Raw genomic sequence first — 21,812 nt, 5'->3', positions numbered from 1 at the left:
TGGGCCAAAATGCCTTTTTGTGAGCTGTACAACTATTCCAGGACAAGGAAGCAGGAAGCTCATCAACAGAGGACATTACACAAAGGAAAAGAAGGCATTAGGGAAGTAAACACGTGGCTAAGGGATTGGTGTTGGAAAGAGGGATTCCACTTCATGGGGCATTGACATCAGTTTTGGAACCAGGGGGAACTGTACTGTTGGGACGGTCTCCACCTGAACCGATCAGATACCAATGTTCTAGTGAAGAGGATAAATAGGGTGGTCAGTAGGACTTTAAACTTCTGAGTTGGGGGGAAGGGAAAGTGAAAGCGACAGGGAGTATGGAGTTAAATGGAAAGATAAGCAACAGGATAGCATATGTGCAGGCGGATTTAAACTCGAGGCAGACTGGGAATGCAACAAAAAAGAAGAATAACTTAGGACATCTTATGACTTCCAATATCTCTAATGATAAGAAAGTTAGCATTAAGGCATTTTACTCGAATGCTCATAGCATTCGTAACAAAGCAGATGAACTAACGCCACAGATCATCGTGAATGATTATGATGTGGTAGGCATCACAGAGACGTGGTTACAGGGGGGTCAGGACTGGCAGTTAATCATCCAAGGATTTTCAACTTATGGAAAAGACAGGGAGGTGGGCAGAGAGGTGGGGTTGCCTTGTTAGTTAAGAACAAAATTAAACCGATTGCACTGAATGAATTAGCGTCAGATGTGTGGGTGGAATTGAGGAACCACAAAGGCAAAAAAACCATAATGGGAGTTATGTACAGACCTCCTAACAGTGGTCAGGACCAGGGGTGCAACATGTACCGGGAAATAGAGAAGGCATGTCAGAAAGGCAAGTTCATGGTGATCAAGAGAGACTTCAATATGCAGGTGGACTGGGTAAATAATGTTGCCAGTGGATCCAAAGAAAGGGAATTCATGGAATGCTTACAGGATGGCTTTTTGGAACAGCTTGTCATGGAGCCCACAAGGGAGCAGGCTATTCTGGATCTAGTGCTATGTAATGAACCATACTTTATAAAGAACCTTAAAGTAGGGGAACACTTAGGAAGCAGCGATCATAATATCGTACATCTCAGTCTGCAGTTTGAAAGAGAGAAGGCAAAATCGGATATAATGGTGTTACAGTTAAATAAAGGTAATTATGAGGGCTTGAGAGAGGAACTGATGAAAATAGACTGGAAGCAGAGCCTAGCGGGGAAGACAGTAGAACAAAAATGGCAAGAGTTTGTGGGTATAATTGAGGACACTGTACAGAAGTTCATCCCCAAGAAATGAAAGATTATCCGGGGAGGGATTAGACAGCCATGGCTGACAAAGGAAGTCAGGAAATGTATTAAAGAAAAAGAGAGATTCTATAAAGTGGCAAGTGCAGTGGGAAATCAGAAGATTGGGAAGGCTACAAAAACAAACAAAGGATAACAAAGAGAGAAATATGGAAGAAGAGGATCAAATATGAAGGTAGGCTAGCCAGTAATATTAGAAATGATAGTAAAAGTTTCTTTCAATACATAAGAAACAAACGACAGGCAAAAGTAGACATTGGGCCACTTCAAACTGATGCAAGAAGCCTAGTGATGGGAGATAAGGAAATAGCAGAAGAACTTAACAAGTACTTTGCGTCAGTCTTCACAGTGGAAGACATGAGTAATATCCCAACAATTAAAGGGAGTCAGGGGGTTGAGTTGAATATGGTTGCCATTACAAAAGAGAAAGTGCTAGAAAAGCTAAAAGGTCTTAAAATTGATAAATCTCCTGGCCCCGATGGGATACATCCTAGAGTTCTGAGGGAGGTGGCTGAGGAAAAAGCGGAGGCGTTGGTTGAGATCTTTCAAAAGTCACTGGTGTCAAGGAAAGTCCCGGATGATTGGAAGCTCGCTGTTGTAACCCCCTTGTTCAAGAAAGGATCAAGGCAAAAGATGGAAAATTATAGGCCAATTAGCCTAACCTCAGTTGTTGGTAAAATTCTAGAATCTATCATTAAGGATGAGGTTTCTAAATTCTTGGAAGAGCAGCGTCGGATTAGATCAAGTCAACATGGATTTAGTAAGGGGAGGTCATGCCTAACAAACCTGTTGGAATTCTTTGAAGAGGTGACAAGTAGGTTAGACCAGGGAAACCCTGTGGATGTGGTCTATCTAGACTTCCAAAAGGCCTTTGATAAGGTGCCACACGAGAGGCTGCTGAGCAAGGTGAGGGCCCATGGTGCTCGAGGTGAGCTACTGGTATGGATTGAGAATTGGCTGCCTGACAGAAGGCAGAGAGTTTGGATAAAAGTTTCTTTTTCGGAATGGCAGCCGGTGACAAGCGGTGTCCTGCAGGGTTCAGTGTTGGGGCCGCAACTGTTCATGTTATATATTAACGATCTGGATGAAGGGACTGGGGGCATTCTTGCAAAGTTTGTCGATGATACAAAGTTAGGTGGACAGGCAGGTAGTACTGAGGAAGTGGGGAGGTTGCAGAAGGATCTAGATAGTTTGGGAGAGTGGTCCAGGAAATGGCTGATGGAATTCAATGTGAGCAAATGCGAGGTCTTGCACTTTGAAAAAAAGAATACAAGCATAGACTACTTTCTAAATGATGAGAAAATTCATAAAGCCAAAGTACAAAGGGATCTTGGAGTGCTAGTCGAGGATTCTCTAAAGGTAAACATGCAGGTTGAGTCCGTGATTAAGAAAGCGAATGCAATGTTGTCATTTATCTCAAGAGGGTTGGAATATAAAAGCACCGTTGTGCTACTGAGACTTTGTAAAGCTCTGGTTAGGCCCCATTTGGAGTACTGTGTCCAGTTTTAGTCCCCACACCTCAGGAAGGACATACTGGCGCTGGAATGTGTCCAGCGGAGATTCACATGGATGATCCCTGGAATGGTTGGTCTTACATACGAGGAACGGCTGAGGATCCTGGGATTGTATTCATTGGAGTTTAGAAGATTAAGGGGAGATCTAATAGAAACTTACAAGATAATACACGGCTTGGAAAGGGTGGACGCTAGGAAATTGTTTCCGTTAGGCGAGGAGACTAGGACCCATGGACACTGCCTTAGAATTAGAGGGGCTAAATTCAGAACAGAAATGTGGAGACATTTCTTCAGCCAGAGAGTGGTGGGCCTGTGGAATTCATTGCTGCAAAGTGCAGTGGAGGCCTGGACGCTAAATGTTTTCAAGGCAGAGATTGATGGATTCTTGATGTCACAAGGAATTAAGGGCTACGGGGAGAATGCTGGTAAGTGGAGTTGAGATGCCCATCAGCCATGATTGAATGGCGGAGTGGACTCGATGGGCTGAATGGCTTTACTTCCACTCCTATGCCTATGGTCTTATGTCCAGCATGGGCAAAGCAACATTCTCTTCACAATACCTGAATTATTTCATACACAAATATTTGCTCAGACAGAAATACAACAAGCAGGTGGCCATTGGAGAGATATCAGCAAAAGATTCTGAAAAATCTTGCTACACCATATAACTGTTGGTCAGTCAGGTTGATAGGTGAGACATAGTTTGTGGCTGTTGAAATATGGACCACAGAAGGAGAACATCAGATCAATACAAATAACTGGACTAACACCACAATGTCATGCAACATCATGACCTTCACAGACATGTATGAAGTGGCAAAACACGGCGATCAAGAAATTAAGCCCTTAAAGTAAAGTTGAAGTTATATGATAGCACCATATTTATGCTGCAAGGCAAAATTTGTCAGAGCTAAAGCTACTCATTTAACCCATGGCCCATCTAAAGCTCGGACATGGAACCCTTAATGTCCAAAAACAATTGCAAGGAGTCACAGCTCATTAAAATATTTACCATTGCACTGAAGAATATAATGATATGTTTACTGGCTTAGGATGTCTTCCTGGAGAAAGGTTGGCCTGAAAACATTAAGGACACTTGTGTGTTTACAAGAATTTACGGGGCAAAAAGAGATGAAATGCCAATCTTAGATGGCATAATTCCAGAAGAAATTGAGATGAGAGATGCTGAAGTGCATCCATGTAATTGAGTTGAGTCTGAGGAAATCAGAAGAAATGCTCTACTGGTCAAACGAGAGCAACAAAATGAAGGACCACATCATCCAATGTTGTGCATGTAATGACCATCAAGCTAAGAAAGGTAAGATGCGTGATGCCCTAAGCAGGTCACAGATGAAGCTTGGAGTAGCCCTCTTCACTCTAGCTAGAATTGATTGTAATACATATAATACCTTATACCATAGACATTTTGTTAATACATTCATTTTGTAGGATGTGGACATTGCTAATTGGTCAGCATTTATTGCCCATCCCGAGTTGCCATTGAGAAGGTGGTGATGAGCTGCCTTTTTGAACCACTGTAGTTCACCTGTTGTGGATTGACCCATTATGCCATTTGGGAGAGATTTCCAGAATTTGGACCCAGCGACAGTGAAGGAACAGTAATATATTTCAAAGTCAGGATGGTGAATGTCTTGGAGGGGAACTTAGACGTGGTGTTCCCATATATCTGCTTCCCTTGGCCTTCGGATGGAAGTGATCATGGGTTTAGAAGGTGCTAGCTAAAGATGTTTAGTAAATGTCTGCAGTGCATCTCATAGATAGTACACAGCTGCTGATGATTGTTGATAGAAGAAGTGATTGCTTGTGGGTGTGGTCAATCAAGACGGCTGCTTTGTCCAGGATGATAACAAGCTTCTTGAGTGTTGTTGGGGCTGCATTCATTCAGGCAAATTGTGGAGTATTCCATCACACTGTGACTTGTGCCTTGTAAATGGGTGGACAGGCTTTTAGGAATCAAAAGGTGAGTTACTCGCTGCAGTATTTCTGGGTCCAATTGAGACTACTATTGTAAATATTGTGGGTTTGTTCAGCTGATTTCAACAAACACCATTGAGTTTACAGAATATCTGATAGCTATTCACTTCATTCCTTACATTGTGAAGAGCAACAATGATGCTCAGTGTATAACTGAAGAATTCAGTTACTTCATAACAGATTGGAAAATTCAACACTACACATTATCTCTACACTATCATCAGTCACGTGGAAAAGCTGAGACAGCAATGAAAACTACCAAATGAATCATATAAAGTACTAGCAAATTCAGTGCAGATGCACGTAAGGCAATACTTGAGAAGAGAAACATACCTATTAAAGGTATGGGAAGTAGTCCAGTGTAAAGGCTAACGTCTCGCCACACCCAAACTATTCTTCTGACAGCTAAAAGTTCTGAAGCTGAAATAGCGACAGGTGAAAATAACCAAATCAAAGTTAAATGACAAAAATCAAAAATTTCACCTTGAGAAAACTGCCAAATCATTGCCAGAGCTAAGCATTGGAGAGTTAGTCAGGATATAAACTTTCAACATGCTCAACAAGACTAAGCCCAATTAGTAACTGGAAACTTACATAGAGTGGTTTCTACCTTAATCGTCCATGGTAGAAGTGAACAACCAGAAATACAATGGCAATCATAGGTATATACACCCAACTGAAGAAGCCTGTTCCTTCATTGTAGATGGTTTATGGAGAATATGTGAACTCAACATCTGCACAGACGACACATCAGCGATCAACACCAGAGGTGTACAGCTCCCCATCAATGGAAATGGAATAACATTACCTTAGCAACAAGTGACAAGGGAATGACACTCCCCAGAGATGGAACATCATTGTGATGAACAGGCATACAAACAGCCAACTATATGCAACATTTGAATGGAAAAGCAAACTATATTAATGTGTTTTTAGTTTGCTGTAGTGTGTGACATCTGCCAAGAGGCACACATTGTAGGCAATCTCTTATAAGCAGTTCTAATAAAGACCAAGTACGAGCCATAGTGCACTCAGCAAACATGGAACAAAGATTTCAAACATGTACAAGGCTAACTGTAAACAAAATCCACTTAAATGGGAACCCAGTTTTCTTTGTTGAGCAACAAGTAATTTTGAAATATGCTCAGCACAATTGTTGAATTTGTAAATCTATGTTCTTCCAATAACTACAGATCATAGATGTCTCTCCCATGGTTGGCTTTGCTCACATAGTTAAATAAATAGTTAAAGATGGGATTAAAAAAATCCACAAAGCATATCACTCCTGTGCTTCCTCTACTTCCAAACATATAGTGTGCTCTTTTAGTTCATTCAAGAATATGGTGTGCTACTGTAAAGTCAACCACATGATTATTGGATTGTGTGAATAGACAGTTAAGAACTCAACCAGTCAGTCCCTCAAGTTTTTTTTTAGATTACTTTTTTTTAGATTACTTACAGTGTGGAAACAGGCCCTTCGGCCCAACAAGTCCACACTGACCCGCCGAAGCACAACCCACCCATACCCCTACATTTACCCCTTACCTAACACTACGGGCAATTTCGCATGGCCAATTCACCTGACCCGCACATCTTTGGACTGTGGGAGGAAACCGGAGCACCCGGAGGAAACCCACGCAGACACGGGTAGAACGTGCAAACTCCACACAGTCAGTCGCCTGAGGCGGGAATTGAACCCAGGTCCCTGGCGCTGTGAGGCAGCAGTGCTAACCACTGTGCCACCGTGCTGCCCCGCTGATCCTCAGAAGATAAAGTACACCATCTCTTTTCATTTGAAAAAAGAAAGTTTTAAAAAGTATACTTCTTGATTTTTACTTCTCTTGAAAGTAGATATTATTCTTCTTCTTTTCGGCTTAGTAAAACATGGAACATTATGTTCCAGCCACTGAATTTATCATAAAATATACTATCTGGTGAGTAACCTAATGAGATATAGACACAGAGGGCACTAGCTGTCATGGCAATGATTTTAAATGATAATCGTATAGGAATCAATAGATGGCCTTCAAGTTGTTCCATTAGCAGCCTCTTTAAAGCCTCCATTTGTTGTGTGATTACAGCATAATTTAAAGAGGCTGGCCTGGCCCACCAGAGTGAAGCAAAAGGAATGCTCATAACAGCTTTTTGAACTACGGTCATAAAAATGCAAGAAAAGTATGTTATATTCAGACAACTGCAGCTAAAATTAAAATAAAAAATGACATTTGTTACCAAAAAGACTTAGTTGATCTGGCAGATAGTTCTTATAAAAGAGCATTTTTTGAAATCATGATCTAACTGTTCAACATTGGGACTGATTGCCCTCCAAGCCCAATATGAGGTTTTCAAACCTAAGGTAATGCCTTACAGAAGAAATATAAACGTGGTGAAAAGTGGCAAGTTGCACCAATCACGTGGGGAAAGATGTATGATATTAGCATATTTATATTTTTGCTCATTCCAACTTTTGTATTCATCTCTTTCTTGATGTCTTGATTGTGAGAATTGCAAGTATTTAATGCTTTCACTCAAAGTTCAAGAAGAGTATCAATAATGAAATATAATGAAATATTTAAAGCAATAGTGAAAGCCCCATCTTAATCATATTCTTTAAATAAGAGGAACTGAAAAGTGTGCTTTGAACATTATGCATTTGCAGGTGTTTTGTAACTGCCCCGAGGAAGGGAAATCTTGGCCTGGGATTCTCCTATCAAGAGGGGCAGGGTAGGTGGTGAGAAGGACAAATAATTGAACAAGTTAGCACCAGGATTTACCTATCTCCTTCTGCCCTTCCTTAGTAAATAAGTGTGTTCCTGGCAGTCGAGAAAAGTTGGAAGCTCTCCCAGCTTGTAACACAGATCAATATGCCTTCAGGGTTGAAGGAGAGTCTCGATCTATCCCAAGGTTGGGGCTGATAAGGGTACAGATGGGGCAAGGGTTGGCATCTGAAAACCATTGCCCTCTCTCTCCATGTCTACTCAACCCCCATTTCCCCCCGAAGTAACTCTTTACCAGGTGCTCCTGGTATTTGGCATTATTGAGCAGCTAGCATGCTCAGCCTCTGAAGCAGCACTTTCACTCAGAGACTGATGGCTTCTGATTTGCCAGCAGGTCAAGGTAGGGGAGGATGTCAAATGCTTGCTGGATAAACATTAAGTGGATCTCATGCTCTTTCTCATTGGTGACGGTCCAGGGGATCATATTTGTAATCCAGGCGAGATCTCAATTTGAGAGGATGGGGATTTGTACCACTAATGGCAGTGTCAATAGGCCTAGATCAATTCTAAACCAACATGACAATGAACCAAGTCAATAAAGCAAAACAGTAGCAGTAAGATTACAATACCTAACAAGTGACGTAATCAGCAAGGCTTCAAATAATTGGTCATAAAGAGTCAGTCCACCAACACAATTGAAGCATCTTGGTGAAACTATAAGCTGCCAATATCACGAGGAAGACTTTTATCAGATGTTAACATTCCAGCCACAAACATAATATTGTGTTCTAATTGAAAATCAGATACGATTATTATTCAGTACAACATTTCATCTTTAAGACTTGTCACCATCATTGTGGCCACGGCCTGGCATTATATAATCTTATTTCTAAATACAAAAAAGTCATTCCTGGCACAAGAAATGAAATGGACCAGAAAAACTAGCAACAGTAAGGGATAATATAATCGCTGGATACACAGCCTAAATATCAAGTTTGTACCGCATTGGGAATAGAAAGAGAAATGTACCCTAGTTGTAATTAATATCTTCAGAAGAGTAAAAGTATTAATATATTGCTTAAACCCTATTTATATTTAAATTTATTATTTATATTGTACAGTGTAATTATGAATACAGTATACATTCACTACATAAAGATAATATCAGCATAATGTTAAAACGAGTCACATTGCTATATTCAATAATAGCAAACTATTATAATGTTGATAATATAGCTTAAAATGTATAAAAGGGTATTAAATTATATTTGTATTTTATAAAATTAAAGTTCTGCCATATAAAGACATTATCATGCAGTTAATACAGACTATGAACCAGTCTGGATGTAGTTAGCATTGTAAACAAAAAAACAAAATTTTGAGAGATTGTGTTTAGCTACACATTTCTCTCTCAAATATCTTTTACTACTTCTGCTCCAGGATGGGGAGAACCTTGCAGAAGGATGCCAGGAGTTAAAATTTCAAGAGCAATTCAAAAATATTCTGTAAGATTTGCAAAATGGTTTTCTTCTATTTGATTTAAACTGTATTTGAATTTACTCCTTTAATAATTTCTCTGCTACAGATATTTAAATCTATGTAACTGCAGAACTAATGCATTTGAATAGAACACAGTGTGAATGCTAAATGCTATTTGTGCCAAAAACAAATGAAGTAATATGCCATTAGTAAAAATAATTACAAAATTGCTTTCTTTTAAAAAAAGTTCTTATTTTATAGAGATTTGTTTATTGTCCTTCAAATAATAAAATCACACAGTGGTTTCTATGTAAACCATGGGGAGATAGTGACTTAGCAGTAATGTCACTGGGTTGTTAATTCAGAGGCTCAGGCTAACACATTGTAGTTGGTAGAATTTGAATTCAATCAATATTTCTGAAATTGAATACTAATCTGAGTGATAATGACCATGAAGCTATCATCAATTGTAAGGAAAATTCATCTATTTCTCTCATGCCTTTTAGGGAAGAAGATCTGCCATCCATACCTGATTTTACCTACATATGACTTCAGAATCTCAACAATATGGTTGACTCTCAATTGCCCTCTGAAATGACGCAGCAAGTCATTCCGTTCAAGTGGAATTAGGGATGGGCAACAAATGCTGCTCTTGCTAGTGATGAATACATGCCATGAATTTTTAAAAAATATTCCTATGTCATAGCTACTTGTTGCTGCAATACAGTGCATTTAAAAAGAATGTCCTTTCTAAAATTATTCAGTGAGGAACAGTAACTTGCATTTGTTTGGAAATATCCCAAAGCACCTTGCAAATAAACCAAAAGGAAATGTATGCCATGACAGCAAGGGACACTAAAAACTATATCCAAGTGATGGGTTAAAAGGAATACAGAAAAGAACAGAGTAATTTTAACAAGAATTGACTGGAAAAAGTACTGATGAGATTAGGTCGGTCACACTCTTTACACAGCCAGGGCATAAAATCTGGTGGAATGTAACTAGACAGATGATCCAATCCTGTCAGTTTTGTACTAGACAGGTTAGATTAAAATTATCTATGCCATATTTCATTTACTAATTCATTAACAAAAAAGTTAAAAATTCACTTAAACCTTAATCCTGACAGTCAGGATGCATTAATCAATGCCAAACTTTAAAACCTATGAACTATTATTGTTCCCTGTATCACAAAGCAAAAAAAAAGACAACAGAGGATAGAGGTTTGTGACAGAAGCTTGCAATTTGAGATTTTGAAATGAAAAAAATTCTCAAGGCCTTCTCTTGATTTCTTGTCATAACTCTAATTTCAGCTGTGGGAATCCCAAAGGAGGGGAGCATTTTTTCTAGGATTTGCACTGAAGTTATGGAGCAGATTGGCAGAATTTCTATCATATAATGTTGTTCTTCAACATTTGTTGTTCTTCAACAGTTGATTACAGTTTTTCTTCAACCAAGGAGGCATCTACTCAGCAAGGTTCCAATATTTGCCTCAATATCTGAGAGACCATTGCAAAATGTTGAATAAAACCAGTTAATGACTATCAGGTAGATTTTTAAAAGCTGTAAATAATAAATGGCTCCTAAAGGAAAATCTTTGAAATTTTCCATTAGGTATTTTGAATCCATAGTTTTTTGGTTGATTTTCTTTTTAAAAAGCTTTCAGGGTACCAAAATAACAAAACATTTTGAAAAATAAAAATAGATTTTAACTACCAATTGATTACAGTTGATTCCACACAAAAGAAAGTTGTTATATTATTTGCCCAAGCATTGGCAGGTGCATATCTTTATTAGAAACTGTGCACAAAAAGCTGACAACTTTCAGTCATATGTATCAAAACAATTATCAATTTACAAAGATGTAATCATACTTCTTGATATACATTAGAAAATGAGGATGTGGCCTCTTTTTTGAAAAGTGTTTTTTTAACACTTCGAAAAGGGTAAATTTAAAATGTTCTCCTGGCCACAATGGATTGGTCGCCTGTATATACTTTGTTGAGCTACCCTTTAAATCAATGTCAATGTAAAAAAGATCCAGCAGACTGTACAGCAGCCAGCTAATCTACTATAAATTGTGGATAACTTCTAGTCACTATCAAATTTAAGTTAAGACAACAGTTTGAACTGTTTTCTTGCATCTTGTATAATTGTCTTTGTCGAAAAAAATCCAAATTATTCAGTTTTTTGAATTATTTATTGCGTAAAATGACATAGACCTATTAGCATGATTTGAATTTGACAATTTGAACACAGTAACTTTGAATTAACATGATATTTACATAAATAAATAACGAGAAGTGAAATTATGCAGCTACATAGACAGAGATAAGACATTTTTAAATGCTGTCCATTTTCTTTCGTATTTTATTGTCAGACGGTTGTGTTAAAGCATTTCAACTCAGAGTCAGCATTTTGTGGGCTCAAACCCCACTCTAAGAGTTGAGCACGTAATCTGAGCTAATAGCTTCACGCAGCGATCAAGGAGTGCTGCATGTCAAAAGTTCCACATTTCAGATGAGATGCCCTATTCAATGCAATGATTCAAAGGAAAGAAGGGAATTCTGCTCCTCTCCTCTCCTGGACTTATCTCTCTTCCAAAAATATATTAAGTAGTAAGGTATCCAATGAGTTATTTGTTGGAGCTTACTGTGTGCAAATTACAAAATGAGCAAAATTAATTGAATGTACAGCACTTTGAAGATATGAGGTACCATCTAAACATAAAGTCTTATCCATACACTCAACTTTTTACTTCACTGCTTCAAATAGACAAATCCAGAAGATGTTAAATCATTGTACATTTCGTCTTTTAGATCAGTGATTGACTTCATCTGAAATAGCAAATTCTGAAGATTTTTGAAAAAAAAACACAAGTTCCAATAATCAGTGTATTCAGAAATACATACATACACAAAGTTAAAACATATAAAAATTCTGTTTCCAATTCTTCCCTCACTTTCTTACCGTGCATCCTGATTCCAGATTCAAATATTGGCTTAATGGCTCCTGGCTCAATTTCAGGCTATTTTTGGATTAATAAAACTGATAAAATAGGCTTTCAGAATGTCTGATTTAATTTCCTTCATACACAAATTAGTCACTGTTGAACAAGTACAGCAGCAAATTTGCAGCAGGCTCTGGTAAGGAAAACGTAAGCATTTGTCTGTTACATATCAACCTCTGTTTCGAGGGTTTAGGCATCTAACTATGAATTGCATCTTTTACAAAAACAAATTATCCAGTCAACTCCACCCACTCACTACCCATCCCAAAAACAAATGACATCTTTGTGGCGCATTCACTCCCAAATTTCAGTAATAATGCGGCTCTTTGACTGCTTATATATCACGTGTTTGTCTGACAGATTGCACAGTGTGTATCTTCTTTCTCCAATCCTGTCTCTTAGTGTGTGCTTACAACCCGATGGCACAGCCTGTTCATATCAATACAGGCCACCATATTGTCGATCGTTGACCCTGCTGAAGGATCAAATTTGTACTGAACTTTATAATTTTTAAAATTAAAGTAAATATTTTGAGTGTTTGTTCATTTATGTTTTATTTTTATATCTATATTTAAAAGGCTAGTAATTATTTTGAATCACTTTCTTTCCATTTTGGTTCCATAACTCTTGAATGCAAAATTCATCTGCCAATGGCTGGCTTATCTCCTCCTCTGCAATTAAATGCTAAAATTTTAATTTTACAAAATTAATGCTTATATCAGTTGAAAATGACTCCATCGCAGTCCCATTCTCTAATAATTGTGGGAATCAAATTGACCTTCTAAGATGAAACTTCCAAACTGTACCCCTCCACCAAACAAAGAGCCCTGCTTCTTTCTTTTGAATATTAATTCATAACATGATGGTTCCAGTTGAACAAGGTGATGTGCACATTGCAGCTCAGGCATTATTAACATGCTTTAACATGGAAAATTTTAAGTATTTTGCTTATATTTATTTTATATAGCAACCAACAAAGAGCATCAACTTAAATCTTAGCTCTAACTTTCAATGTCATTCTTTGCTTTCTGAATTTTGTATTTCTCCTAATTTAATAAAGTGGTGCTAACCCACTCTGGGATTAGGAAAACAAATCTCAAGTCACATTGCCACGGCATATATACTACTGCAACGTATTTTTTTCTGTTTCCATTCCAGTTTAAGATAATGGATCAAAATGGAATATCTGGCTACACTGGAATATCTTAGCAATGAGAACCATGGTATTCTTGTTCCTCTATTTAAGAATGAAGGGCCGTAACTACATGCATTGAGTTCAAGCAATATGTTCAAGGGGGAGGAAAAAAATTCACAGTACTCTTGTAATTACAGCTCCGAGAAATGCAAATAATTTTGTCATTTCTTCCCCTTCTCAAGTCATTATTTAGTTTGGTACCATCAGTGATGGCCTGATACAGTTGCTGTTTGAAGCTAATAAAATGAAATGTGTAGCATAGGTTTCAAATGTGAGGTTTCTCCATATTGTGATTAAAATAGTCTCTTCATTTCTCTACTATAACATAAAAAGACTTGTGTGCAACTCTAGTACCAACTTGTATTTTTGAACAAATATAACCACCAGCACAGATCGAATGAAAACAATGGCACAATAGATTAATTAAAAAGTTAATTGGATCATGCAAAATATTCAATATGAGTTTTGAAACAAGTGTACAGTAAGTTAAAAGCAGCATTTAAATGGAAAGGGAAGATGACTACTAAAAATTATTAGATGCGACCAATCACCATGCACTTAAGTAAATAATTTTTCCCAAAAATCATAAAACACAAAAAATAATTTTTAAGTGAAATGCTTTTAATTTAAGAATATTTGATTTTTTTCAACTGCGCAACATCCGCTCTCTGTGGCATGTTGTATATTTGTGTGACAACAGACTATTTAAAGTGGAGTTAGTTTAATTTGCTGACCATTGAGTATTCTATCAACAGTAATGAATTTCTGCACTTAGTAAACCTGACATCAAGATGCAAAGTAATTTTTAACAAAAATATATAGTAATTTAATGAACTGAAACAAAATGAATGTAAAACAAAATACGTTCGTCAGAGAGCAAGACAGGCAAAATTACATGCACCCACACCCACACCCACATGTAGAACAAATGCTCCTTCAACTTAGCTAATGTTGAATGATTTGCTTTCAATTTTAATCTTTTATATATTCAATTAAAAAAAAACAATTTTACTTGTCTTATTGTGTCATCTTTCAGTCAGTAGGATTAAGTGTGAAAGGTACGGTTGCCATATTTACTGCCACACATTACAGAATACAAACATCTCAGCAAGACAATATTTGTTTACAGAACTGACCATAGAAATTGTTAAATAAGAATTAATAGTGAAGTTCTGAACTGTCTTTCTTAATTGCTGACTATGAAGGATCAAATCCCTGAAGGGAATAATCACTTATCCAAGAGTAGATTTATTCTGAATGGAAGCATTCAGATCTTCAATTGGAATAAACCAAAAGAAGTCAATTGGAGATACCCATAAACAGGGGAATGCAAGGCAATGTAAGAAATGCACGTCGCATGGAAACAATGGAAGACTGCGACAAAGTAACTATGAGGGAATGAAACCAACCACAAGGTACGGCTGATCCAACTTACTCCCATGAAGAATTAGTTTATTGTTTTCGCTTTATAAGAAAGAATGGCCAATATAAGATTTTAAGACATTAAAGGTTTAAACTATATGTTATATAATCACCTAATTTGTTCACACTCTGGGATGGGTTAGACTAAAGATATCTCAGATGATCTTAATCATCTTTCTGTGCATCAAGACCATGTTGTGTTTTGAAACAACTACATAATTTTTAAAAAAATCTTTAAATATATTTTCTAAAAAAAAATCCACTAGTGATTGGGAAAAAATAAATTTAAACAGCACATCCTGGAATCATGACGCGAGCTCTAACATTACGAAATTTGCTTAGTACAAGGTTAATTAAAAAGGAGGAAAAATTCTGAATGATTCAAACAAATATAAGGTTGTTTTACTATTCAGGCATATTCTGGCAATTTTATTATTTTTTACAAAATATCTATTCTTAAACGTTTGTGTTTCTCCAAGCATATTCAACAGCAGAAAAGCAGAAAGAAAATGACAAAATAAATAAGTTAATAAGTTGCTGGTAGATCCGCCCCCACGCCACACACAATAAAATGCAAACAGCACAATTCCTTTATGCAGTGTACTCCTAAAATCGAGCATCACAGGATCAGACTTTTTAAAAAGATATCATTCAACGCAATCTATCTAAACAAAGTAGAGAAACAGACCAGTGCATTTAAAAAATCAAAACCACAAGAACAAGTCAAATAGAATAGATATAGGCAATACTAATGGCTACTGGCACATGACAACGATAAAGTTATAGAAATATTACAGCACAAGGGGTCTCACTATAAAATCCAAAGAACCCTATTCTCCATTCCCTTTTAACCACTGCTATTTCATACTTACTCAGTAGCAAATAAAAGCATTTCAGTCCTAATTGTTTATCAGAAGTTGAAAACAATCATCAAAGCTAACACAAAAAATTATCTGTATTTCTTATTTTCTCTCTGCTCTTTCAAAGTGTCCCATAACACTGCACCAATAAAAAGTGATAACCACAGAGACACTGCATAAAGCCCCAGAAGGAAGACTGGCACCTGTCCTAGCACATGTGCACAAAATATGAGTATTGGAAAACAAACTCTCATTCATCCAAAAATTGAAACTTTGCAGTATTAAACAATTCTTCGCAAAAAGAAAAATGACAGGGAAAATGCCAAACATAATTGGAAAATGTTGGTTAAAACGACCAAGCACAGAGAAAGACGAAAATTATGACACTTGGATCTATTTTCAGAAAACGGGACAGCAACAATTTGCAAATTAAAACTTCATTGGCTGTAAGTATGCATATTAGTCCAAGAAGCTGAAAATACAGTTTATCACTGCAGTATATAGACGAAAGATGCAGAAACAGAGACAACAATAGTGAGAGGGGAGACACTTACCCCCAAAAGAGTATGAGAAATCGGCAGCAATAGACATGGAAAAGCATTCACCTTGTTTTTTGCCGTCCTGCAAAGCAGACAAGAAAACAGTCAACTCCATTTTTACAAGTACTCACAAGGCCTGAGTAATGGAAGGCGGTCCCTACCTAGCAATCACTTCCAGTTTTCATCTGCAAGCTTTACTTGCCATCCGTACCAACCACCACCCCCTCTCCACCACCAGCCTCGTCAGTTGCCAATGTCGATGACAATGGGAGGCCGAAGGGTAACTGAAAACTAGCGTGTTAAACTCGTCTGGTAGTTAACAAGTCTTTGAATGAAGAATGTTAGCAAACAGACAAACAGCATGTCTGATGCATGCTAATAACATTGCTGGTCCAGCCTCACAACCAAGTCTATGAATTATTCAATGGGCAGAAGCGACCCCCACAACACCACCCCCCAACCCTTCACAGTCCAAATGCCTGCAGTGAAGAGAATAATTTTTATACATCAGCACTCTGTTGTATTTTTTACTTACTTCTAAATTGAAAGTGAAACTAACGTGGCTTAACTCAAATTATTTATTACTTTCATTCCACAATATCATCAATAATCCTTTTTATACTGAACTGAACATTTTCTTTCACAGCCTATTTTATGTCTTTTGTCTGGAGTTGGCACCTGTCCCAGACAGCGCTCTGCTGCACACCCTGTTCCCTCCCAATATGAAAAAAATGAGGACCTAGAAGTGCAGCTACTTCCACATAGCCCTCAGCACATTCATAGCTAATGCTGTCCTTTCACACGCAGATGCGCAGCACAATTTCAAGACCGAGCTTTTTCTTTGGGTGGCAGAGTACGTTTGTATTTTGAAGCAACCCATGCAGGATTAGGTAGGCACACCGAGAAAAATTCAATACTCAAATCAGGAAAAATTTATTCATTTAGAAAAAAAATTACAGCTGCACTAACCATCATATTATTTCACAGGAAGCCAAAGAGAAAAAAAAACACTCAAATAAAAAATGTGAACCACATCTCATGCCAGCCAGTCACAATACAGAAACAAAAAACAAAAATCCAGTTAGTCGTGTGAAGAAATCTTCTGGTCTGGCAAAGGCTGTCTGAGGGGGAGGCCCTTGCAACAGGAACAGAAGCAGAATAAGCATAGCTCAGTCGTCCTCTCACGAGTGACTGCAACTGTCTATCAAGAAGGACAGAGCAGTACCGAGAGGCCTGAGCTGATGATGAAATAGAGGCATGCTCTTCCACCCCCCTCGCCCCGTGTGCACGAGCTAGCCACTTTCATCACACGGCCATGAATTGTGCAGCGATTGACACCACCGATCCTCTGGTTGAGCTGGACCGCACTGCGCCAGCGCACTCTGTGCTTCTTTGCAGTTTCCCCCCCCCCCCCCCCCCCCCAAACACACACACTCTTTTGAGCCAGGTAATGAATTAAGACATGCAGCATGAGACTGATTTCCCCACTGTTTAAAACACACACCGGTCTTAGTGCTGTGTTGCTAATTAACCTTTTACCTTCTATAGCTTTATCCTCAGCAATGGCAGGAAATAAAATGTTATTCAAAAAAGCACAAATTGGAAAAAGAATGTCTTCTAAGGTTATACATCAAAGGAGATCAATTCATTACTTAACTTTGAGAATGAATATTGAGAAATAAATCCACAATTAATTGAATAATTTTTTTCTCATGTCCCGCCCTTAAACCAGCTGCTCAACCAAGTTAAAACTGTTCGACCCTTACAACTATCTTGGCATGGAGTCAAAGGCTGATAAGCATTTGGGCGAGACAGCAACTGCTGTGCTGGAAGAAAAACAGCTGCCATGATTGCTGCTCGATTGAAAACGCACAGAAAGCAAACCTGGCTCTAAATACTGCACACAAAATGCTCTAGACGCAACTGAACAACGCACTTTGAAACCAACTTTCCAAATGATTTCAGCGAAAGCTTTCTTTTTGCTGCATGCTTTTAAACTTGCTTGTGCAGCGTGCTTCCCTCCCCACCCATCCCCTCCCCCCCAACAGTAACCTCAAGCAAACTTGAGGAATCGTGCCAAAAGTCACGTTGCATTTTTAAGTGTATTTGTTGGGAACGTTCAAGGGCTTGAGCTGAGCTTTATAAGCAAACTCAAATAATATCTTTAACTGGGTATCGTGAACTGAAAGTGTTTTTTCCCTTTTAAATAATATTTTTATGATCAACATATGGGAGATTACTGTAACTCTATTGTAAAACAACTTCCTGCCCCTTTTGGCTCAAGTTCCAGAAGCTGCTAGCATAAGTTCACAGTACATATTCCCCCCCACCACCATTCCCCTGCTGCTGCTGAAAGGCCAAGGCAAACTTTTAAAAAAATCCTCTCTCCTTTCTCTCTCTCTCTCTCTCCGTGGTTTGACGGATTTAGGAAAAGAACAGTTTATATGGATAGCTCTATTGTTGAGTATGTTGCAACCAACGGAAGTCAAAAGTTCAACTTGTCGTCTTGTGAGTCTGAAAAAAGGTGGGGTTTATTTCTGAACACTACCTCTGATAGCGCAATTACGTTTGCTGGCTTTCTCTCCTGCATACCCATACAGGAGATTGTGGCACTTACTGACAACGTCCTAAAGAAAGAAAAAAAAGAACCTCAGCCACTTCTTGCTGAATTTCTTTTTGACTAACCTGTCTTTTTACTCTGACCATTGCGCGTTCCCTTGAAGTTGGGCCATCAAAGCCCCACTGCTAAAATGGAAATTGCTTGTATTCTCACTAGTCTATGCCAATAACATAACACAAAAAAAGGCCTCCACAAGCTCTCTTAGCAACAACATTTCTTGATACGTCTGTTTTGGCACAGATCAACGCTTCTACTTGGCCAAGTATCCTTTGCGTCACATCTCGCCATTTCTTCTGACCAATAGAAAACTTTCTGACGTTAAATTTGAAAAAAAATTCTTGCCCCTCCCGCTCTAATTGATAGTGATTAGTAAAATAATTCTGTGAACTTAAACCAAAAAAACTTGTGCAAATACCTATTAAATTAGTTTCACTGAAGGTATTTTTAAGTGAATAACAGTACAAGACACAGCAGCTAAGTGGCTCTGGAAGCTGAACCTGAAGAAGGGCACATATTTGTTCAAACTCTGTATTGAAAGAGACACATTTTTCTCCTACTATAGCTTGCAGAAATACAAAGACCAGAATTATGTCAAATCTTAAAATATTGGAAAATGTCACATTTCAAATGGTGTATTTTTCAAAAAACATAAGAGAGGAGCATCTCAACTTCATTTTTTAAATGGTAACAGCAGCTTCTGGAAAACATTATCAAATTGAAAAGCATATTAAAAATGCAGTTACTATGCTTTTAAAAATAGACTGCTTATTTAAATTCATAGAATAGAAGGTCATGCTTTTCTCCTGACTATAAATTACAGATGACTTTTTTTAAAAAAGAAACTCTATTTGCTATTTGCAGTAACTATCCCAGGTCACAGTACTTCTTGTGCATAAATGTGAATTAGCCCAAATATGTTGTATTTTTAAAGATTGCCTTAATTTCTTGACACTATTGATCATAACTTTTCTGAATCTTTGATATGACACAACATTTCTCCATTTGGAATCATGACAAAAATTAATGTAGAATTAATGAATCATTTATTAATGTACATGCATTAATCTACATTGAGATGGTGATATATAGATAATAATTGATTTAAAATTGAGATACACAAATATACATTGTGCATTGGAACTGACTTGAAGTGCCAATGGAAAAGTAGGGAATTATGTATGAAAACAATCAGACATGTTTTTTTTTGTTTAAAAATAATTATACATCCAGAAATTGTATACATATTATTCTGCTGAAAATACAGCATTTTCACGGTAGTTCAACCTCATAACCATTTTCAGTATTATGCTGTCAGTTCTGGGAACTGGATATCCATGGTAATAAGGTGGATTTTTTTTTCTAAACTCTAGAAAATCTATTGAAATATTTAATATTGGGCTATTGTATCTCTAATAATACTGATGTTGTATAATAAATACTATAATTTCAGGTTAAAAACCTTGAAAATCCCCCTTTTCTTTATTTATGTTTAGCTTGCAAATAAATCAATTTTATAACATTTACAATCTCAAGCATTCACCAGAGCTAATTTACTGTCAATGGATCATCGACCGACTTGTTATTTCTGTAAGTAGAGGCTCATACTCAATGTAAAGAATTTCATTAACTCTAATTTCAAGTGCATGGTAACTTAAAGATCAATGACATTTTAATGTATACTCTACACAGATATTTTTGTTTTTGAAGGACATTTTCTTTCTCAATTCCTTCAGAAACACATCCTTTTTTCATAATGTACGACAATGTATTTTGAGGATTCATATTTTTCCTCTGCTTCTCCAAAATAAAATTTGCTACTTTGTACAGCCAACCGCAGAAAATAATGATAACACTATAGATTATCATATTTCAGAAAAAGTCCCTTCTAAACACTTTCACAACATGAACGACAGTCATTCTGGCAATTAAAATCAATACTAAAAAATTCAAAAGCTATATTGGTGAGTGCACCCACATGGAAAATTGCCATTCCATTTAACTGACAACAGCAAATCTTTCAAAATATACATTTGAGCATGTATGGTATTTGTTTTTCTTTCAGAGAAGTCTTGAGAGATCCTCAAGAATGTACATTTATTAAAGGCTGTGGAGATCAGTTCAAGCTCTATAACTATATACAATCTTCATTCTCCAAGTATTAACATTCCAATATATTTTAATCAGGAAAATCAAAACAGCATCAATTGGAAAATAAGAACTATTTAAGGAAATTGCACATTCTGTTCATTTATTTAGGTGCTCTCTTCACTATAATTGTATCCAAAGCTTAAAGTAATAAAGATTCCTGTTTTGGGCAGCTGATTAAATGTGATTTTGAAGCAACTTTACAATTCCACAGGCCTCTTTAAAAAATAACTAAGTATTTCAACTTTTGAATTAATAATATCAAGTTTTGATTTGTGAGAGCTAATGTAAACATTTCTAAACCAGTACACTTTCAGTGCTCTGAGAGTTAACCAATCATACGATTTTTAATCTAACGGGTGTAAGGGGTGCTTATGTTTTCCTGCTTTCGTAGGACAGATACTGTTAAAATGAAAATTTCATAAACTTCTATTTCATTTTATATGAAAATAAGATTTGAATAGAACATTAAGGTCATATAAATCACAGAAAATAATTATGCAGAAGTACACACTATCCCAGCAAAAAATGTAATCATAGAATGAAGCCTAGACGTTGCCAACAACTGTAAGAAAAATGTCCCCCACATCTTTATATTTGAATCAACAAAATAATGTATTCAGTTGTAAATCCTTCTGTTAATATAATTTTTCTTAATTTTATTTTCTTCATTTCAAACCTTTACAAAAAATTATTATTTTAACTCTCATGTCTAGAACTGATTGATGCTCTAGCACAACACAGCTGAATATTCAGATCATTTCAGGATAGCAATAAAGTCCCATGCACTCATCTAGGGAGAAATTTACTTTTTGCATATACACAAATATTTTTAAAATTAGCATTGCTTGCCTGTAAGTTTCAATTGAAGTCCCAGCACTATCTGACAACCAGCTCGTTTAATAAAGTCAAATATCAATAAGGTCTTCATCCATAGGTTGATCATAACGATGCTCTCAACTTATTTAAATTCAAACTTAACAGTCAGCCTCTTTTTCTTGCTTAAGTGAATAGATATTT

At 37.0% G+C, this 21,812-nt stretch overlaps 1 long non-coding RNA gene across 1 annotated transcript in view; it reads right to left on the bottom strand.

Moving 5' to 3' along the window:
* The window catches only part of LOC132824747 (uncharacterized), an 87,030-nt gene extending 68,286 nt beyond the window's left edge, over positions 1-18,744 (bottom strand). The window contains exons 1-2 of the long non-coding RNA XR_009645699.1: positions 18,713-18,744; positions 16,043-16,109 (exon numbers count right to left, since the gene is read on the bottom strand). This is a non-coding gene — a long non-coding RNA (uncharacterized LOC132824747). The remainder of the gene's footprint in view (positions 1-16,042; positions 16,110-18,712) is intronic.
* Positions 18,745-21,812: the final 3,068 nt, after the last annotated feature.

Source organism: Hemiscyllium ocellatum, chromosome 19, assembly GCF_020745735.1.
Source record: "Hemiscyllium ocellatum isolate sHemOce1 chromosome 19, sHemOce1.pat.X.cur, whole genome shotgun sequence".
In the NCBI taxonomy this organism is placed as follows: domain Eukaryota; kingdom Metazoa; phylum Chordata; class Chondrichthyes; order Orectolobiformes; family Hemiscylliidae; genus Hemiscyllium; species Hemiscyllium ocellatum.
Note: the sequence above shows the minus strand (reverse complement) of the source record. Positions and strands in the feature narration are given on the sequence as shown.